This window comes from Coptis chinensis, chromosome 8 (genome assembly GCF_015680905.1).
Source record: "Coptis chinensis isolate HL-2020 chromosome 8, ASM1568090v1, whole genome shotgun sequence".
NCBI classification, from domain to species: domain Eukaryota; kingdom Viridiplantae; phylum Streptophyta; class Magnoliopsida; order Ranunculales; family Ranunculaceae; genus Coptis; species Coptis chinensis.
Genome location: NC_141463.1, coordinates 92,966,031 through 92,981,851, shown reverse-complemented (window position 1 = coordinate 92,981,851; position 15,821 = coordinate 92,966,031). Strand labels below are relative to the sequence as shown.

General features: G+C 33.6%; 1 long non-coding RNA gene across 2 annotated transcripts; it reads right to left on the bottom strand.

Annotated features, from left to right (window-relative positions):
• Positions 1-7,730: 7,730 nt before the first annotated feature.
• On the bottom strand, positions 7,731-14,642 carry LOC147484476 (uncharacterized). Of its 2 annotated transcripts, none has more exons than XR_015205066.1 (3): positions 14,307-14,642; positions 13,764-13,850; positions 7,731-8,059 (listed from the first exon to the last, which is right to left on the bottom strand). It is a non-coding gene; the product is annotated as an uncharacterized LOC147484476 (long non-coding RNA). The 2 variants fall into 2 exon arrangements; XR_015205065.1 differs by lacking the exon at positions 7,731-8,059 and adding an exon at positions 8,683-9,332.
• Positions 14,643-15,821: the final 1,179 nt, after the last annotated feature.

Sequence of the window (15,821 nt, the reverse complement as noted above, 5' to 3'; positions counted from 1 at the left end):
TATTGAACTAATCGAAAAGAATAATTAACGAAAAATCAGAAACTGGATGCAACTGCATTGAACTGATCTTAAAAAATAAATGACGGGAATTGGAAATTGGATCCAACTGCATTGAACTAACCTCAAAATATAAATAACGGAAAAATCAGAAACTGGATGCAAATGCATTGAACTAACCTCAAAACATAGTTAGCTTTAATATATATGAACTTCACTTTATTATTAGGCAATCTCACAAAACTTCAATTAAACTTCTATTATTAAACAACAAAATGAAGTTGAAAGGTTTTATCAAAGGCGAGTTTTTTTTTTTTTTTTAATGGAGAGTGAGGTTTTCACGTTATAAGAAATTTGGTTGAGTGATCAATATAATATTAATATATAATAGTTTTGCATATTTGCAAATATTTTTCAGAATAATTAATATAACAACACCCGTTTCGTAGATAATCTTTGAAGATTTTACATAGTGAGTCATGCATAATTTAAAAAATAATTAATGGGAAATCGAGCTGGATAATCTTCGATGATCCCACATAGTAAATCAAGCATAATTTACTTTTTTATGTTATGTTTGCAAAAGGACACTTCTGAGATGGATCAAGTAGAAGTTGGTATTACACACCACATGGATAATTAAAAAGAAATCGGAAACTGGATTCAAATACATAACTGAGCTCAAAAAGTAATTAACGGGAAATCGAAAACTTTACGCAAATGCAATAAACTAAACTCAAAAAGTAATTAACTAGCAATCAGAAATTGGGTGCAATTGCATTAAACTGACGTCAGATAATAACTAACGGGAAATTAGAAATTGGATGCAAATCCTTGAAAAATATTTAACGAGAAATCGGAAACAGTGTGCAAATACATCAAACAAACTTCAGATAATAATTAATGGGAAATCGGAAACTAGATGCAAATGCATTGAACTAAACTCAAAAAATAATTAACAAAAAATAAAAAACCGGATGCAAATGCATTGAACTAACCTCATAGAATAATTGGTGGGAAATCGGAAACTAAATGCAAATGTATTGAAATAATCTCAAAGAATAATTAACGGGAAATCAGAAACCGGATATAATTGCATTGAAAAACATAAATAATCAGAAACTAGATGCAGATGTATTGAACTAACCTTAAAGAGTTATTAACGAGAAATCGGAAATTGGATCCAAATGCAATGAACTAATCTTAAAGACTAATTAACGAAACATTGAAAAATGGATGAAACTGCACTGAACTAGCCTAAATGAATAATTAACGGGAAATTATAAATTTGATGTAACTGCATTGAACTAACCTCAAAAAATAATTAACGGAAAATCGAAAACTTGATGCAAATGCATTGAACTAACCTCAAAGAACAATTAACATAAAATCAGAAATTGGATGCAGCTGCATTGAACTAACCTTAAAGAATAATTTACGGAAAACCAAAAACTGGATGCAACTACATTAAACTAAAATCAGAGATTAATTAAAGGTAAATCAGAAATTGGATGCAAATGTATTGAAATAACCTCAAAAAACTATGCTTATAAACCAAAGGTAATATACACAAAATAAAATAAAAATCCGCCAACTTGTTAACACACTCAAAATAGGACAAAGGCTAAACTGGACATAAATAATAACAAATTGAGTGTTTCAAAGTACCCTAATCCATCTACTTCTACTATCTACTATCTATATACTAAAGCAGAGACCTCTAATAGAGGATTTTCTCTCTCCTATGTGGCACTCTAATATGAGAGTTAGTTTTCTCTCTATCTCATGTGTATCTAATGTCACAGTCTAATATGAAAGGTAGTCTTTTCTAATAGCAGCCTAGAGTTTGAGTGTATTTCTAATTCTTATATTCAGAGAGTTTTAGTGTATTTCCAATTCTTATATATTTGATCAAATAAAAAAAAATTACTAAAAAATAGGTGATTTGTAAAAGGTAATTTACAATTATGAATCAAATACTTTTAGTGTTTCAATTCTTATATATTTGATCAAATAAAAAAAACTGCTAAAATATAGGTGATTTTTAGAAACTAATTCCCTATTACAAATTATACAATTTTAGTGTCTATGATAAAACACTGACTTATTTCAAATATATCTTTAACACGGCCTCAAAACATAGCTAAAAACAATTATACACAAAATAACATCACAAAATATATAATAGAAAATGAAAGAAAAAAATAAATAACGACAAAGCAATAATGACAAATATTTTAAAAAATATATAATACTGAATGAAACTAGATGCAAATACAACTTTATCAAATAATAAACAAGAAATCGGAAACTGGATGCAAATACATTAAACTAATCTCATAGAATAATTAACGGGAAATCAGAAACTGGATGCAAATGCATTGAACTGACCTCAAAGAACAATTAACAGGAAATTGGTAATTGGATGCAAATGTATTGAACTAATCGAAAAGAATAATTAACGAAAAATCAGAAACTGGATGCAACTGCATTGAACTGATCTTAAAAAATAAATGACGGGAATTGGAAATTGGATCCAACTGCATTGAACTAACCTCAAAATATAAATAACGGAAAAATCAGAAACTGGATGCAAATGCATTGAACTAACCTCAAAACATAGTTAGCTTTAATATATATGAACTTCACTTTATTATTAGGCAATCTCACAAAACTTTAATTAAACTTCTATTATTAAACAACAAAATGAAGTTGAAAGGTTTTATCAAAGGCGAGTTTTTTTTTTAATGGAGAGTGAGGTTTTCACGTTATAAGAAATTTGGTTGAGTGATCAATATAATATTAATATATAATAGTTTTGCATATTTGCAAATATTTTTCAGAATAATTAATATAACAACACCCGTTCGTAGATAATCTTTGAAGATTTTACATAGTGAGTCATGCATAATTTAAAAAATAATTAATGGGAAATCGGGAACTGGATAATCTTCGATGATCCCACATAGTAAATCAAGCATAATTTACTTTTTATGTTATGTTTGCAAGGACACTACAGATGGATCAGTAGAAGTTGGTATTACACACCACATGGATAATTAAAAAGAAATCGGAAACTGGATTCAAATACATAACTGAGCTCAAAAAGTAATTAACGGGAAATCGAAAACTTTACGCAAATGCAATAAACTAAACTCAAAAAGTAATTAACTAGCAATCAGAAATTGGGTGCAATTGCATTAAACTGACGTCAGATAATAACTAACGGGAAATTAGAAATTGAATGCAAATCCTTGAAAAATATTTAACGAGAAATCGGAAACAGTGTGCAAATACATCAAACAAACTTCAGATAATAATTAATGGGAAATCGGAAACTAGATGCAAATGCATTGAACTAAACTCAAAAAATAATTAACAAAAAATAAAAAACCGGATGCAAATGCATTGAACTAACCTCATAGAATAATTGGTGGGAAATCGGAAACTAAATGCAAATGTATTGAAATAATCTCAAAGAATAATTAACGGGAAATCAGAAACCGGATATAATTGCATTGAAAAACATAAATAATCAGAAACTAGATGCAGATGTATTGAACTAACCTTAAAGAGTTATTAACGAGAAATCGGAAATTGGATCCAAATGCAATGAACTAATCTTAAAGACTAATTAACGAAACATTGAAAAATGGATGAAACTGCACTGAACTAGCCTAAATGAATAATTAACGGGAAATTATAAATTTGATGTAACTGCATTGAACTAACCTCAAAAAATAATTAACGGAAAATCGAAAACTTGATGCAAATGCATTGAACTAACCTCAAAGAACAATTAACATAAAATCGGAAATTGGATGCAGCTGCATTGAACTAACCTTAAAGAATAATTTACGGAAAACCAAAAACTGGATGCAACTACATTAAACTAAAATCAGAGATTAATTAAAGGTAAATCAGAAATTGGATGCAAATGTATTGAAATAACCTCAAAAAATAGTTAACTGAAAATCGGAAGTCGGATGTAACCGCATCGCACTGACCTCAAAGCATAAATGTCCGTTTTTTTTAACCTTCTCACATGAATAATTACGAGTAATTAGGAACCCAAAACGAAAGTGAGTTTATAAAAACAAACTCTTACATGTATACAAACTGTATAGAAATTGTAAACTATTAAACTAACCTAGAAAAACAATTATAATTAACAGAAAAACAGAAACTGGATGCAGATGTATTGAACTAACCTCAAAGAGTAATTAACGGGAGATTGGAATCTGGATGCAAATGCAATGAACTAATCTCAAATACTAATTAACTAAACATTGAAAATTGGATGCAACTATATATATTGAATTAACCTTAATGAATAACTAACGGGAAATCATAAATTAGATGCAATTGAACTGAACTAACCTTAAATAATAACTAGCATTCTGGGCACGCTCGATGAGCGTGAAACCTATTCTAACACGTGCGATACACCTGTTGTTTTTCACACTTATTTTATGCGATCTATCTGAAACCGAAATCAATCGGGTTAATAAAAAAATCTGATTTCAAAATTCAAATTTGAATCGATCATTAAAAATTTAAATTCCCGACCCGATTTGTTGCTCTAGCTGTAAGGAGGTCATACTAACCATAGTTAGCAATTTGGCGTATTATTCGCGAATTATTTGTTTAATTCGGAAAACGCTTAAAAATGTCGTATTTTTCAATGATATGGAATAATTCATTAATTCGGCAAGAAATCATTAATTCGCGAATTTCTCGTATTGTCACTATAAGTTTGCTGAGTTTGTTGTCAAATTTTATCGTTTTTTTTTTTTTTTTTTTTAGCTTCGTATTATACTCAAATTACTTACAAACCCGAATTGAAAAAACGAATTACTTACTTACTCGTATTGTCAAATTTTATCGTATTATTTTTAATCCAAATTGAAAAAACGAATTCTTATCGAAACTCGAATTTTATTTGAATATTTTCCGTATCGAATTTTTGCCGTATTACGAATTGCTAACCATGCTACTAACCCACTAATTTTAACTAAATTTATTAAATTTGTCGGGATGAAATTGTCAAAATTTCGGATGGAATTGTCGAAAGTTCGGATGGCATAGGTTGTGGCATGGGTTGTAATAATAGTGTGAAAATTTGTCTGAAATTTCCAATGAAATTGTTGAAATTTCGGATGGCATGAGCTGTGGTATGAATTGTAATAATAGTGTTTGGGGAGGGCAAAATCAGAAAAACAAAAAAATGACGTATGAAAAACCACTGTAGGTGAGGGCGCGCTCTTTAAAGTAGTTAGATTAATGGGAAATCGAAAACTTGATGCAACTGTATTAAACTAACCTCAAAGAATAATTAATGAGAATTTGGAAACTGGATGCAACGTACTATATTAAACTAACCTCAAAGAATAATTAATGGAAAATCAGAAACTTGATTCAAATGCATTGAACTAATAGCCCTAAAACATTTTTAGTATATATTGGGGGAATAAATGTCTAGACAAATATAGTTTTGCATTTTAAGTAGTGTTTATCATAATTCTTTTATTGTGATTGAGAATGCCTTGCTATTCAAGTAATTTCAATATTATCTTCGCCACATTGGGCATTTTCACAAAACTTCAATCAAACTTCTATTATTAAACCTAACAATAAAAAAAAGTCGATGAATTTTATCAAGGTTTGATGCTTCCTTTTTATAGAGAGTGGTGCAAAAAATTTAAATAAGTAATTAATATAATTTTCATATCTCATAGCTATGCATAGTTGCTAATATTTTTTAGAATAATTTAATATAACGGCACCCGTTCGCAGGACACGTTCATGTGATAAATCTTTTCAAGTGGGAGTAGTGTATTCTTTGAGGATATGGAAAAAATCAATCTGTTTAAGTGATTTATACACATTAGTACGTAAGCTGAGCGGTGATGATTTACCGCTAAATCACCATAAATCTAATAAAACTATTATACAAGTTAGATCGAGTTTAAGATAATTTCATTTGAAAATTAAGGATTAATATCCTAAACCACAAAGTGAATAGGCTATCTCAATTTGATCTCTTAGTTTCCAAGTACTTATGCACCATAATCACTGCTCATTAACGTATTCCGGTTTATTTTCAATAAAAATGTATTCTGATTCGAAAATTTGCCGCTAAATCACTATAAATCTAAGAAAACTATTATACAAACTAGATCGAGTTTAAGATAATTCTATTTGAAAATTATGGATTAATATCCTAAACCACAAAGTGAAGAGCTCAATTTGATCCCTTGGTTTCCAAGTACTCATGTACCATAATTGCTGCTCATTAACGTATTTTGGTTTATTTTCAATAAAAATATATTCTGATTTGAAAATTTGTGTGAGACATTTTGTAAAGCCTTTTCAGCACACAAAATATTTAATAGATCCCGGGCGTATGCCCGGGTCCAAAATCTAGTCTATATACTAAAGCAGAGACCTCTAGGTGAGATTTTTCTCTCTCCTAGGTGGCACTCTAATATCAAAGTTTTTGAGTCTGCTATGCCATGTGGCACTCTAATATCAAAGCTTTTGGGTCTGCTATGCCACGTGGATCTCTAATTGAAACCCTTCCTACTCTAATTGAAACACTTCCTACGTGTAATTAAGGAATAATACTACTCTAATTGAAACACTTCCCACGTGTACTTAAAAGTTTACAATCAAATCGAACTTCTGAGGAAGCAGCAAACATCAATACCTTACTGGATCAAGATAAAATTGTCTGGACTCTGGACACCTCATCAGAGTGGCCTATTCACTTCAAGTAGTGATCACTCAGCTCTACTCGAGTACATTTGGAACTAAACTCAGAAGTGCATAGAAGTACATAAGGTCTGGAGCAGTGGATGCAATATGGAAAGAGAGATGCCCGTAGGTTTCAAATGATTTCCAAACCCTCACAATGGCGTACAATAAGTTGGTCAGGGATATGAGAATTTTTCTGCAAGTGTTAAATCCCAATTAAGGTCCAAGATTCCACAACAGCAAAAAAGACAATTTGATTCTCTATGTATCACAGTACAATTCAAGTCTAGCTTCAAGATCCTTGTCAGCACTTAGTATTCATAGCTACGCCCACAAGACAATAGAGTAAGGCTCAACATTGACAGAGCTCTTAATAGTAAGGGCATAGTGGAAGAGAGCTTAAAAACCATTGAAATTGCTCTTCGATGGTGTGTAGATGAAGAAGGAAGTAGAAAAGATGATTGATTCATTGAGGGCAATTGAAGCCATAAACAAACTTGAGAAACCACCTTCGTATTGTTTAGACTTGGTCACTGCCATACAAAGGATGAGTGTGCACTTTCTTTACAGTTCCTTTTCTGCTTTTAAGAGACCAATACATTTTAAGAAACTATGAAAATGATTGTTTGGAAAAACAACCGGAGAATTAAAGAATATTGTGGATAACGGAAAATGTGGCCAATGAAGAGCCCCTAACTTATAGAACTGATCTCAATTATAACATATGAAAGAATGTTAACATTATTGGTGGGCGCTGATTGCATTGTCAAGACGTAACTCTTTCTGCAACCAATTCCACATCACTTACCTAACAACAGCTTATCTCTAATAATCACTATAAATAATTTAAGTTACCAAAACTTTGTACTAAAGAAAAAAGAAAGTTGTACAAACTCTGAAGCATGTGAGGTACTAGTTTCTGATCCCACCGACAAAGCAAAGAACACTAAAATAAGTATGCCTAGGAACCTCACATTTGGTGATCCATGTGGGGTTTTACATTAAAAAAAAAAACTACTTTACTGCCTTGAAGATTGACTGCATGAATGCGCGCTTTGCCACCTGATCCACAATGAAATTGGCCTCCCTCCATCTTGGAGTTAAGCTGTAGTTCTTTAGTCCTTCTGTGCATCCATGCCATCTTTGCTTCGTTCACCTTGGCACATTTGAACCACCAAGTGCATGAATTGCTGCGGTAAAATCCGATCCCACCCATAACTTCTTCCAATTTCTATGCAGAATATACTCCACACATTCCAATATAGCTAGACATTCAGCTATGAAGTTAGTCCCATGACCTACATGTCTGCACACAATAGCTCAGAACTCACAATTCTTATTTTGGAAACAAGTTGAAACAAGCACCATAACCCGGGGGCCAACGTTACCTTGCGGTGCACCATCCACATTTTAAAAAAATTACTAATTCTATGCTTAATTTCCTTCATAAATAGAACACTGAAAATGTCAACTTCAGTACTTTACCAAGATAAACCATATTTGTAGATATATAGAATCCAATAGGTTAGCTGTGGCTAATAGAACAATGTATTTCTGTCCTTTTATTAGCATAATATAGTAGGGTCTAGCTAACCCTCCTTCCTTTAAGAATGAGAAAATTTAGCCAAAAGTCCAAAATTTCATATCAATAATTGCGTGTCAAGCCCAACTAATCTAAGTTGATCTCGATCATGACACAACCCAAGAACTGGCAAATACGAAAAGAGAAATATGATTTGCAACAAAAAAAAGAAAATTAATTAAACAGTCAAAAGGGCAAATTAAGTAAGGGCTTTCTCAATTAATACGGGCAAGGGTCTGCCCAATCCCCACCCCCAACATGCACACACAAACACATACACAAAAAAAAACCAAAAAAAAAAAATTGGGTTGGTTTTTATGGTGTACTTCAATGAAAATTTACTATACTAAAGCAAATAGGGAAAACTTGAACAATTAACTGGATGCTTCAGCCTTAGGCCAAAGAAGATGTTCACAAATTTAAATCTAAACTACTTCACAAGCTTATAATAAGACCCAAATCAGTCAGGACATGTGCCTCTTACAGTTATCCTTCCCATGTATATGCCTACTTCTTTAACTATTCAATGTGTGGTCAAAGAATTTATTGCGATAACCCTATTTTGTAACCAGAATTACCCAACAGATAAGCTACCAGACATCCCAATATAGCACCCGCAACAACTTGCAACAATGCCCAATGATGATGTGATCAATAAACTATTACCAACTTACCACCCCCAAAATAATTTCAATCCATCTTATGCTGATAAATTTTCTATTTAAAAAGTAAAAAGAAATCAAACATTTAATACAGCAAAATAAATCAATACACACCATGTACTATATATACGCACATGCACATCTCATTGAGAACCCATATGGAAGAAAATATGAAGACAACTCGAGACGTACCCCGACCTAATTCCTGAAACAGATGGTCCCCATTTGGAAGAAAACTACTCACGTAATATAAGCTTACTATAGAGTACAGATACTCCGACAAAGGTCATTTGAAACTTCAAAAACTGCTGCAACAGTGTCCTCTTGCAAAACACCTGGAGATTGTTAGAGGGAGGTACCTAGAAGAGTTCATTTACTATTTTATGACATGGATTAAGTACCCAAGCACTAAACAAAGTATGAAACAACCAAAAAAGCAATAAGAAAAGCAAACTGTCTCGCCCCAGATCATGGTGATAGTCTAGAACAACGAGTTTTTAGTTTTTAAATGCATCAATCAGTTGTGTATGTACAAGAGAGAAACTAAGTTTCCAGGCCACGCCCATTATTCAAAAATTTGCAAAATGTGCACTGTAATGTACTAATGTGAGCGGGCGTGAAGTGTAGTTAAAACTTCAAAAATGTCATACTAAAGCGCGATTCAAACAATGTCACAAAATATAGAGTCCAACAATGTCAGACTAAAATCATGTCAAAAAATGGATATGAAACGTAGACTTCCAACACTTCTAACCAATCAAAACCACAATAGCGTCTTAAGAGGATGATTATGTAATCACAGCACAAGCCTTAACTTCAATTTCAGAGACAAACTAAATGAATAAAATCAAGTATTGATATACCATTAAGCAAGGAATAATAGATGAAACACCTATCGTGCTTGGTACAATATGGAGGTACTTTACAACTATGCCTGTTTGCGGATTTTCCTTGCAATGCATGTTTTCCAGGAATTACACGTATATATATCCAGTTTGCTACTAGAACTAGGTATGTTGGTACTTTACAAAAATAAAAAAGGCATACAAGCATACAACTACTTAAAAATTCAACAGAGATGAAAGACTCAACACTTGCAGTTCAGATAGTGAGGGGAGCTAAGGGGTTAATCCACCTTGGTACATCCTAAACACAGTGTTCTCCATTAGGAACAAGGTGCTCATGCTAGAGCAATGGTTTTTTTTTTCCAAGTATTTAGAGGCTTAGCCTGACCTCAACCTACAGTACTACTACGTACCACACAACACAAAGCACTTGAAATTGACCAAACTCTATGGGGGAGATACAAAATGTAAAAACGGACAAAAATATAAGAAACTCACGGAGTTTGGCAGTGTAGGTAACATACTTGGATATCAAGACTTACAGAGTTTGGCAAAATTGTACCAACCCTATTAGTGTATACTCACAGTTCACCTAGATCTAGACAGATATGCAAAGAGTTGGTATCATAGTCAAACAATCAAACTCTTTCAACCATATATAAAAAACCCGAGAGTTTGATTGTATTTCTATTTCCGCAAGAGAGTCTAATTTGTATGATCTATAGAACCGACCTGCTAAAATATATAACATATTCTTTAGGGAATTATCCAATAAACAGCGAGTAATTGATCCACAGCTTCTACGTATATATAACTCTGTAGCATCAAGTAAAGGAAGCATTTGAAAGTTTGAAACCTTGCAATAGGCATACAGTACTACGTACCACACAACACAGAGCACTTGAAATTGACCAAACTCAATGGGGGAGATACAAAATGTAAAAACAGACAAAAATATAACAAACTCACGGAGTTTGGCAGTGTAAGTAAAAGACTTGGATATCAAAACTTACAGAGTTTGGAAAAATTGTACCAACCCTGTTAGTGTATACTCACAGTTCACCTAGATCTAGACAGATATACAAAGAGGTTGTAACTAATCCAGAAATAAAATTAGTCGAGGTGCGCGTAAGCTGGCCCGGACACCCGGTTAGCAAAAAAAAAAACTAATCCAGAAATAAAATTTACGCTTCTGTAACCGAAGTGAGCCAAACTACCAATATAGTTTAGGCTCAAATCTTCAATGGTATTGTAAATCCACTAACACAATAAATCCAATTGGTGATAAACTCGGTGTTGATTAGGTGATGTTTCACATGGTTTTCGGATTGATCTGATAGAAAGCAATAAAACTCAAATGCCAATCCCTATTTCAGACGTACTTATTACATGCTTTGTTTTTCCTTATACATGAATATTGTTTTTTAAACAGGTAGCCATTTGGACTGCACAATGATTTTAATGGACTGTTTTCTTACAACGTAATATATGCCAGAGAAGTTTCTTCAGTGATTCGAGTGTTCAATGATCAAATGATCATCACCTTGGAAGTTTTGCTCCATCGACTATAGGGGTTTCCTCAATCGTACAAGATAACGCTCTTCAACTCAAAACTTAAATGGATGTCGCACCCTCTGTTCTACCTTTAATGTATTCCCTTGGAATTGATTGTCATTTTCCATCAAGTTATATTCGAGTATTCAAGAATCTAAATGGTGCTGACCTATGAGTTTATGACCAGAGTGATCCTAAAGGCTGCTTCATCGCGTAGATGCCAATTTCAAGGCGACTATAGGGGTTTCCTCAAACATGATAACGCTCTTCAACTCAAAAGTTAAATGGAAGGCAAATCTTTAGGATCTAACGATCTAAGTGAGTGGGTACCTAGATGATAGGAAGGGTGTGATTAAGACGAATATAAGAACTATATGTATTTTTGTTTTCTTTATTTATTTTTTCTGATAAATAATAGAAGAACTGTATAGACATTTGAGGGTTACTTTCAAAAACATTTTGTTAGTAATTGTAAAGTAACTTTTGTAATCCCATTTAAAGTATACTTGCATATTTTCTAAAACAGATTTGCTCGGCAACCTTGATTCTCGATCTAACAGTCCAAGAGATGTAGATCTTACCAACTGTTCATGTGTTATTGTAATTCCAAGATATTAGCACATCGTGGAATTTGTAAAAGTAATGTATATCTATTAAGGTGTAGCACTTGAGTTCTCTCTAAAAGCTGAAGGTAGCTCGGTAGGGGTGACCTGTAAAACGACTTTTTAGTGAAGTAGCCATTGATTTCAGAACAATTAAAGAACTCAATTGTTTAAATGGTTATTCTGGCATGTGTTGAAGATTGGTTCCATAAGAGAAATCTAGCAAGGACCGTCATAAGCACACACTCCGGAAGTTATCATGGCCCTCAAAGAACTCAGTTATTTTAATGGTTACTCTGGCCTGTGATAAAGATCCATATGGGAAATCTAGGAAAAACCGTCATAAGCACAACGCGCGCTCTGAAAGTTACCGTGGTGGCTGGGTAATTGGGTATGCATTGTTTCTTTTAAAAGCTTCTCACATATGAATATATGTGATCAAAAGATATATGTTAGTACAACTTGATTTATTGATTTCATTATTGGGGTGTTAGGAGTTATTAGGAAGTCTATATTATAAGGTGTTATATGAAGTCCTATGAAGCACTGATATGTCCCTAAGGGTGAAGTATCCGTGTCCGATACGTGTCGACACGGATATGCCCCGATACGCATCCGATACGTGTCGGATACGCGATTTGGAGTATCCGATTTTATAATTAATTTTTTAATTTCCGACACGCGGTGGATACACAGGGGATACGCAGGGGACAGTAATCTCACACACACAAGAATTTTTTTTGGAATTTTAACAAAAAAAAACAAGTGAAATAAAAATCCAAGTTAAGAAGAGATGCAAGAGAAGAAAGATGAAGTGAATCCAAGTTATACATGTAAGTTGTTACTTAATGTGTTTGAATTGGCCATTTTATGAAGTAGAATTGTCATTTTAATTTGAATTTGGTGAAAAATGCTCAATTATATATATATATATTATTCAAACGTGTCCATGACGTATCCGTGTCCTATATTTTTGAAAAGTGTCGTGTCCGTGTATCCGTGTCGTGTCGTATCCGTGTCGCGTATCGGTATCCGTGCTTCATAGATGAAGTCTATATTACAAGGTGTTAGTTATATGAGTAGAATTGAAAAGCAGTTGATTACCGCGTTTATTGGTGTACGTAGTATTAAAGTATTACTTGGTCATGTAATACTACACATACGTTTAATGGCGATATAGCACTTGAAGATTAACACTATATGGAAGCTTAAAAAGGATTAAACGTCACATATGGTGAGGTTAATCATATAGATGGTCATCTCATTAAAAAAAATTCATGAAGGTGTATAGAGACTCAGGTTGTCTCTAAAACGGACCTTCAAAAGTATTTAGTACGAATTTGTTTATTTTTATCTCTTGAAAATAGATCAATTATCATCTAATCAAACTTCAAAAACCATCTGTTTCACATGTGATTTGTATTTTAATCCGTAACCTATCAAAGTTTACAAATGATTAATCTCATTTGTATATCAAGTTTCCATACAAAGAGTGATTTGGTCAGACAGATAGGACTAGAAAATGGGTTGATCAATACAGTTACATTTCAACTCAATTTTCATAAGGAAAACGTTCACTTTTGTCCATATCTCCATCCAACCAAAGCAAATTGAATATACAGAGGACGTATCTCAACCAATTCACAAGGAAAAAAAAATGGAAGTCAAAACAAAGATTATATGGCAATACAAAAAACAACGTAATTCAAATCAGGGAATATGGCCAGACAGATTGGTTTGGAAATGAAAGTATCAATACACTTACATTTCAATTGAAATTCATAAGATGAGGTATCCAGCTAACTAACGTTCACTTTTGTCCATTTCTCCAATGCAGCTCTCCCCAGCTATGCTGTCAAAGGCGTTATCAAGGATTAGCGGAGTGGGCATCAGATTAGCGGGTATATAATTGTCGGGATGCCCCAAAACATTAGGAGCATAAAAAATCCAAATGGAAAAAAAGATAGCAGAAGCTACCCGACCTACTAGATCCTTTACATAAAAATAAGGGTAAGAAGCAATATTATCCATCTCTGAATGTACACCCAATGGATTATTTGTTCCATATATATTGATGCAATGTGGCCAGATGAAGAAGACTGGCGCCTACTAAAACAAGGGGGAGTAAATGATGGAGACTAAAAAAACGATTTAAAATGTAATAGAGTAGTTACCTGGAAAAAATCTCAAAAAACTTCATATTTAATCTAAAAATTTGTGTGTCATCAAGACTCCCAAGTAAAATAGTTGTACCAAAAAGGTGGAGGTCTAGAGCAAAAAAAAAACACTTTACAGGGATTGGTTCTACCTGAATCGAATCTGTGCGGAGAAAATTCAGTTGTAGCCTCTGCCTATCAGGAAGACGAACTCCTACCTTGCAGAGTAGGCTCTTATCAACCTCAGGTTCTTCAGGAAGAGGAGGATATGAAGGCTTACTATCTGATAATGATTCTGGCTCCTCAATTGTGGGTTCAGCACTAGAAAAGACTAGAGGTAGGGGTTTATTCTTCAATTAATGGAGCACTTGAATGTAAAGCTCAATTGATAAACAACTAAATTGGAAACGAATTGGTAATCAAAAGGATTATTTCGCGGTAAGTGATCAAAACCTTCAATGAATTAGAGGAAAGTACAAATCATGCAAAATATAATGGGCTTGAAGCCCAAGTTAAAGACACAAAACTATATTTGGGACCTTAGCCCAATACTACTAGTAAACTGCATAGCAGTGGAGCGTGAGCGGAGAGGGAGAGGGAGAGGGAGGAGTGGAGTGGGGAGAGGGAGAGGGAGAGGGAGAGATTGAGAGGAGAAATCAGTTTGTGCGGACAGACAGAAACCAACCAAAAGCTTTTTTGGGCCACCTACCCCCGGCCCAAGATTGTTCGCTCCGCTCACTTGACAAATAGAAATTTCAAAACACATGTGATCTACCTTACTTTCCAAATTTAGATATATAGGAAGTCCTCTAGGAGGCTCTAACCCTGTGAAAACTGACTTATTGAAAATAGAGGGAAGATAGGGAGATGTGAGAAATGCCCACTTAGGAGGATTTCCTATATGCTCAGACATGCTCAATTATTCTTGAATAATCTGTTGTGACGTAAAGACACTTTTTTATCTCCCCAATTTTTTATAATGAGAATCAGCAAGTGTGCTTGCATTTTTCTCCGTTTGGTCTCAACTCTTTGGTGCATAAACTTTCTATCTTATATCATTTAAAGAAACTATATAGCAGCCTCTTCACGTGGTTATGTCCATCAAATATGTGATTATCCGGGCATTCTGTTGAAGTATAATTATTGCTTGATTTGGTAAGTTAATCATCATCTCTCCAGACCAGGACAACCCCTAGCTTATTAGTTTATACCATACTGTTACCAACAGAGTAATTAGAAGACTTTAGCTTCTGTAACCAAAGTAGAACCAGTCAGTCTTTGTTGTAATTAGTGTATATATTAATTAATTCTTGCTTAGTGCTTCGTTCTTGTAGCATGCCAAATTTACAGGAAAACGTCCTCCAGTTCACAAGCTTTGCATATGCGTAATACCCAACGACCTGTCGAAAGCTGAGCATTTTTACACGTCGGTATAGCAGTTCGCAGAGATTTCCATAGAAGACATTTTGCTTACAAACTGCAAACTGCAAGTGCTCAAAAAGTCCAAAACACCACACTTTTACGTCCAAGTCTAAGGACTTAGAAGAGAACCCCATGATTCAACACATTGAAGATCAGGGTTATCACACAAATTTAGCAACGCCGTTAAAGTGTAAAACTCATCGTAGGTTCCTGTACTCCCAGGTGTACCAGATACAACACATGCA